The sequence below is a fragment of the Microtus pennsylvanicus genome, chromosome 14 (assembly GCF_037038515.1).
Source record: "Microtus pennsylvanicus isolate mMicPen1 chromosome 14, mMicPen1.hap1, whole genome shotgun sequence".
In the NCBI taxonomy this organism is placed as follows: domain Eukaryota; kingdom Metazoa; phylum Chordata; class Mammalia; order Rodentia; family Cricetidae; genus Microtus; species Microtus pennsylvanicus.
The window spans coordinates 36,633,576-36,639,859 of NC_134592.1; the positions used below are offsets into that span (position 1 = coordinate 36,633,576).

At 49.8% G+C, this 6,284-nt stretch overlaps 1 protein-coding gene across 2 annotated transcripts in view; it reads right to left on the minus strand.

The window, feature by feature from the left end:
- The window catches only part of Plekhh1 (pleckstrin homology, MyTH4 and FERM domain containing H1), a 48,836-nt gene extending 44,898 nt beyond the window's left edge, over positions 1-3,938 (minus strand). The window contains exon 1 of one of the 2 annotated variants that reach the window (XM_075948486.1): positions 3,691-3,938. The gene's annotated coding sequence lies outside the window, so the exon portion shown is untranslated. Of the gene's footprint in view, positions 1-3,477; positions 3,636-3,690 lie in introns of those variants that run through there. The other variant, XM_075948487.1, reaches the window with a different exon arrangement.
- Positions 3,939-6,284: the final 2,346 nt, after the last annotated feature.

The window sequence follows — 6,284 nt, forward strand, 5'->3', positions numbered from 1 at the left end:
AGGCAAGGGCTGAGGGTAGAAGAGATTGTGGGAAAAAGACACAAGAAGGGTTTGGTGACTTTGGACTGTAACAGAGAAAACACAAACTTGCCCTGAGATCTATGGGGTAAACTTGAGGATTTAGGCAGAAATACACAAAATGTTGAGATTTAACTCAATTCAACCAACTTTGGTAATTCCTATGTGCAACATTGAAGCAGTAACACTGGTAAGGATCTTCTGTCATGCAAGCCTTCAAGTCTGGTCACTGCAGACCCAGGAAAGCAATGCTTCCAATAGCACTACCTGAAGGTAAAGAAAGCCAGGCACAGGGGTGCACATGTGTATTTCCAGCACTCTGGAGGCTGAGGCAGGGGGATCATTAGTAAAGAATAGCCAAGAAAAAAAAAAAGGAAGGAAGGAAGATAAAGAGAGAAAAAGATGATTAGCCTCTCTTTTCCAGATTGTGAGGGTATGAGAACACCCCCCCACACACACACAATGTGACATCCATGTCTAAGGATGAACTATTACGTAATGCAAGTGCTGCTCCTTTAAAGGCCAGCTGTGGGAAAGGAAGGCCTCCGTGCCTCGTTCTGATGCATCTGGGAGAAGATGGTGAGCAGACATGGGGATCCCTCTGATCTCAGCACTGCCCTCTGAGCCAACCAGCAGCAATCTCTCTAGCTCTCCTGGGTGTGAGCATCGCCCTTCAGTCAGTGTTGGAGGAGGTAAAGGAAACGGGGAACATGCCCAAGCCCTTGAGAAGCTAAGTACCAAAAGGAGAAACCACATAGCGCTGAAGATCCCAAGCTGAGGCCAAGCCGCCTGGGCCTGAAAACTGGCTCAGACACTGAATCATCCATCCGCTTAACTTCTCTGGTCCTCCATTCCACTTTGAAACTGACAGCAATATTTGAAAACGAGAGCAGTGATGTCGGTTGAGAACTATGAAGCTGTCAACACTTAACTAGCTTTTTGACCATCAAAACAGCAATTGCAAGCTAGGCCGGGTAGTTCAGACCTGTGATCCAAGCAAGGAGGCTGAGACAGGGAAATAGCCTCAGATTCCAGGACAGCCTATGCTATGGAGACTTTGTCTCAAACAAACAAAGGTATTTCCACCTGGGCGTGGTGTCCTGTAATCCCGGTACTTGAGAACTAGCGGCAGGAGGACACATGTTCTAGGAAAGCCCAGACTAGCATGGCGAGGCCGTGGTGGGGCAGCGATTCTAGGGCTGTGTGTACCTGACACAGAGGAAAAGAAGGGAGGAAGGGGTGGGATTTAAGAGTACTACCTTAGTCTGACCCCTGCTGAGTACGTAAGCACCCAATAACTGACAGCTGATGTTGCTGCCAACAAACATAAAGCAAACCAGCAGTTCACGGGGCATATGAGGATATGCAGTTCATGAATATGCTCACTGCCGTCCCCACGTGGTAATTTTTAACAATTTATATTGTCGTTTTATTTTTCAGTATTAAAAAAGGGAATATAAGGTGCAAGGCTTATATTCCTCCCCAGCCCTGTATTTCTGCAGTAATTCTTTTTTTTCTAGAGCTACCCAGAGTACAGGCATACATATACATGCCCCCCCCCACACAATCATAGCATGTATACATATAGTGTGTGTGTATATGCACATGTGAGTGCTGGTGTTCACAGAAGCCAGAAGAGGGCGCTAGATGGAATGGAGTTGAAATTACCATGGATGTAGGTGCTGAGAACCAAACACAAATCCCCTGAAGAGCAGCAAGTCCTCTTAACTGCTGCGCCGTTTCTGTAGTCTGATTCTCTCCACTGTACTTAAGGGAAGAACTCAGAGCTCTTCCTCCCAGCACACATCCTTACTGTGGTCCCTAACCCCCAGGCTTTTCAAGAACCTTAATGCATCCATTGCGAGGCCGTTACCTGATCTTATTTAAGAATCCCTTGTTGATGGATATTTGAGTTCTTTCCAACCTTTTGCTAAAATAAACACAAACATTACTACAATGAATATTCAATGAATATACCTCACTTTATCTGTATCAGTATATATATGAAGGGCAGTCCTAGAGATGGGGCTCATAGGATTAAGTAATATACATTGTAAAGTGCTCTCCCTTGAGGCTCCCCTAACTCGTCCTCCAGCCAACAGTTAAGTGCCTGTTCTCCAACGCAGACTTCAGCTTTTGCTTTTCTCTCAGGGTCTTATTATGTAGCCTAGGCTGACCTGGGACTTGCTACATAGTAGATTCAGTGATCCCACTTCCTTTCCCTTCTTCAGCTTACTAAGATCACAGGGATGGGCCCCCATGCCAGGCTACAGTATCAGTTTGAAACTGGCAATCGGTAGAGGGCAAGACAGGGTTAGACAGCTTATTGGTTATCCAAAGGAGGCAGGATGGTGGCTCAGCAACAACAGCCTGCAGTGAGGCAGGGGATCCCTGCACACCTTACACCCCTCAACGTCAACATGCATAAAGCATTCTCCACTCTGAGGAGCACAGATTTCAAAACAGATGCACAGCCTTGTGGGGATGAGGAGAATAAAGAGGGGCGAGTTGCCGTAATGTCAGCACTAGAAAGGCTGAGGCAGGAGGACCTGTGTGACATAGAGAAATAAAAAGAAAGAAGAGAGGAAAGGAAAAAATACACCGCAGAGAGTGGGATGAGAGGAACACACTTCTCTCCTGTTGCTGGTGACTGTTTCAACCAGAAGGCTGACTGCTCGTTTCCCTTAACTAGGGACCGAAAAGGTGAACAGTCTCACAGACCAGCTCTGAGTAGGTCCCGTCAGGCAGCCAGGGGAGGGCAACAGACAATCTCACACTTGGAATCTAAACTCTGAAAGTTTGAGTCTCGTCTCTATGTGACCTTTATAGTCTTTCACTATAACCTTGGGCAAGTCACAATTTTTCCGAGTCCTAGCTTCCTCCTGTACAGTGGAAGGTGAGCAGACGGATGAGCTGAGTGACGACAGCTGGCACCACACAGTGTCTGACACAGATGGTAGTCTAGAAAGTCTGAGGAACTGATAGCTATTCCATGCGGGGAGGTGAGGTGACTCAAATAACGATCTTCCGAGCGTTCTCCTGGAACCTAGATTTGGTCAGAGTCAGTAAGTTTTCTGAGGTGGATTCACAGCAGAAGCTGAAAGAGCCACAGGGAGAACCATTCCGTTTCCACAGGAGGGTCTCCGCTGCCTCTGCCACCCTCCGGGGAGACGTATTCCTAAATCTGCTAGGACACAAAGCCCCTGATGTCACTCAGCACCCAACTTGGGCTCTTTTCTGCTTGGCCAACTTGTCACTAGGAGTCCAGCCTGACGCCTAAGACTCCTAGGAGAGACACCCAGAAACCACATGAGAAACACTTAGGACGAGGTGCTGAAGGGAGCGGAAGGGTTGAGAGCAGCAAGCACCGAGGTGGAAGGAAGCCTGCACGTACGTCCCGTCCCGGGGCCCCTTCCCAGGAGCAACTGGCTCAAGCCAGTCCCAAAAGGCAAGACCTACCGCGGGAAGGCTCGCCACTGCCTCGCAGTCCGGGTGTCCAGGAGCCCGGGTTGCTTGCGCCTGTCCCGCGGCTCTCAGGTAGGCAGGCAGGCACCTGCTCCGGAGTCGCCCTCCCCGCCGCGAGGAGCCAGCCCAGTCCGCCCGGCCGAACGCCCTCTGCGGGCTGCACACCGCCGGCCCTCCCGGCCCGCCCCGGTCCCCGGGGCCGCTCACCTGAGTGAGCTGCCGGGAGTCCCGCCGCGCCCCCGGCCGCCACGCGCGCCTCTGCCCTGCAGCGACTCCAGCCCAGTCCCCGGAGGCCGCCGGGTCTCCGCTCCCGGGCAGCAGGGGTCGCAGTGGGCGTGGCGGCCCGAGGTCGGAGCCTGGAAGGTCCCGGGAGCTCCGCACAAAGCCCGCCCCGGCGCCGGCTGCAGCGCCGCGCCCGCTGTGTCCGCACCGCGCTCGGCGGGCAGCTCGCGGCCAGGCACAGGAAATGACCTCAGCAGCCGCAGCCTCCCACCGCGGGGCGCGGCCGGGGCCGCCGGCGGGGCTGCGCGCTGCGACCCCCGGACAGCTGGGACCCTCGCGGGATGCTCCCGAGACTGGACCCTTCCCCGGAAGGAGGGCCCGGCGAGTGTCCAGCCACCTGTATGAAAGTACCGCCTGGTTCTGGGGAGCAGTCTGCACCGCTGATTTGTAGTTTGGTGGAGAACGAAGTGTGTCACTGAAACTCACAGAAGAACTTGCTTGCTTGTGTATGTATTACTTATTTTAAAGGCGACGGCCAGGAAGTCAGAAAGGCAAAAAGCCCTTGTTGCAATACCTAACTCACGTCATAATAATCACATATCCAAAGGGAATGGGACACTTGATGCACATGAAGGATCCTAGCAAAAGAGCTAGAAGGCTCTGCTTTGGAATACTACTTCTTTTGGCTGGGCATAACTCATGAAGGAGATTCTTGTTCGATCCCCAGCACCAAAACAGAAAAGACACAGAGCTGGCTGTCCCAGTTCCATAGACCGAACAGAAACAAAACACCATCAGGGCCTGTTTCTCCAAGTGGGTGCTGGAATCGTCACTCCAAACCCCCACCAAAAAAGTCCCTGGCCCCACCCCAGGTTTAAATCTGAATCTGGGGGTGGGAGTAGAGCCGCTGGGGAATTGGGGAATTGCCCGCTGGGCAAACCTCCTCAGGCTGTCTCATGCACAAATTTGAAAGCTCAGGCACTAAAGAAAGAAGTTAAACTGAGTGGGTGCAGGAAGCTTTATAGGCAGGACCTCTGGGTTTGTGAATTTCAAATACAGGGGCTAACAATGGAAACGAGGTCTTTGTCCCATTAGGTCTTTGTCTGGCAGATCACCCCTGCCCTAAAACGATTGTCACTACGATTATATTATATATACATATTCATTCACACACATGCATATTCATGTGTTCATATGCATTTCTCTATATCCATGTATATGTATTTGTATTTACAACCTACTTTTAACACTAAGCAGCCCTCCTTTTCACCTCTCCCCATTCTCTAACTCTTTCTCTCTTTTGAGACAGCATTACACTACACAGCCCTGGCTGGTCTGGAACTCACCCTGTAAACCAGCCTGGCCTTGAACTCATGGAGGTCTGCTGGCCTCTGCTTCCAGAATGCTACGACTAAAAACATGTGCCACCACATCCAGCTTGCTCTTTGGCTCCTGACATTCCCATGTGTTGACACAAAGTGTGATATCTTAATGCACTTATATTTGTAATGACAAACAAACTTTTGATTGTTAGCTTCTTGTTACAGGTGACCTGACACTGAAGGACAGAGCTAAGCGCTGGGAAGACTGTCGCCTTGGCTTCAGTGATCCCTGAGGACACTCTGGGAAGGTGAAGATGAAATCTAGTCTGTACCTGTTTGGCCCTTGGTGGTAGCAGAGTTCTGGAATTAGCAGCAATGGAACATGAGCTGAGGCCACTGGTCCTGTTATACATCCCTACAGCTGAGATATTAAAAATGGCAGAGACCAAATTAGCCAAATGTGTGTGTATCAGCAAGCAAAACAGTCACCTACCCTACTTCAAGGCAGGCCGGCTGTTGGCCTACTCTGATTCATTCAAGGGCAGCAGGGCCCAGATAATCTTCCTGGCTGATTCTGTGTTGTGAAAACCACTTATTTCACCAAGGAAAGATTATTTCCAGTATCGCTCAAGTACATTAAGGCCTTGGGCATAGATTTTGATGGCCTGTGAAGTGCTTATGTAACCAAGCTCTGGAGTGCAGGTTTGTGATTAGACCACTTCAGATGCTAACCCCACTTCTGGGGGTAGAGGAGTCTGTTTGTGTACACACACTACAAGGCAGAGGCTGGAATGTTGACTAAATCCGTCGGAGTCAACGTAATAGTATCTCAGTCTGGGCTTGGTTTCTTGAACAGCACTGCCATAAAGAAGGGGAGACATCAGTTCAAGTTCCTTCTTTGTCACTTTGGTGGTCATGTGACTTTGCTGGATTTTTCTGTGTTAATTCTTTTTTTGCAAAGTGTTGTTAGAAATATTTTTTTTTTTTTAGAAAGAATTGAAGGGCTGGAGAGATGGCTCTGAGGTTAGGAGTGCTTGCAGTCCTTCTAGATGCCCCGAGTTCAGTTCCCATCACCCACATTCTCTGGTGGCTCACAACTGCCTGTAACTCCTGCTTTTGGGAATCAACACCCTTTCCCAACCTCCTTGGGCACCCATACACATGGCATACACATGTATACACACAAATACACGTACCTAAATAAAATTAAAAGTGAATCTGAAAGAATTGAATGAGATAATATGATACCTGACATTT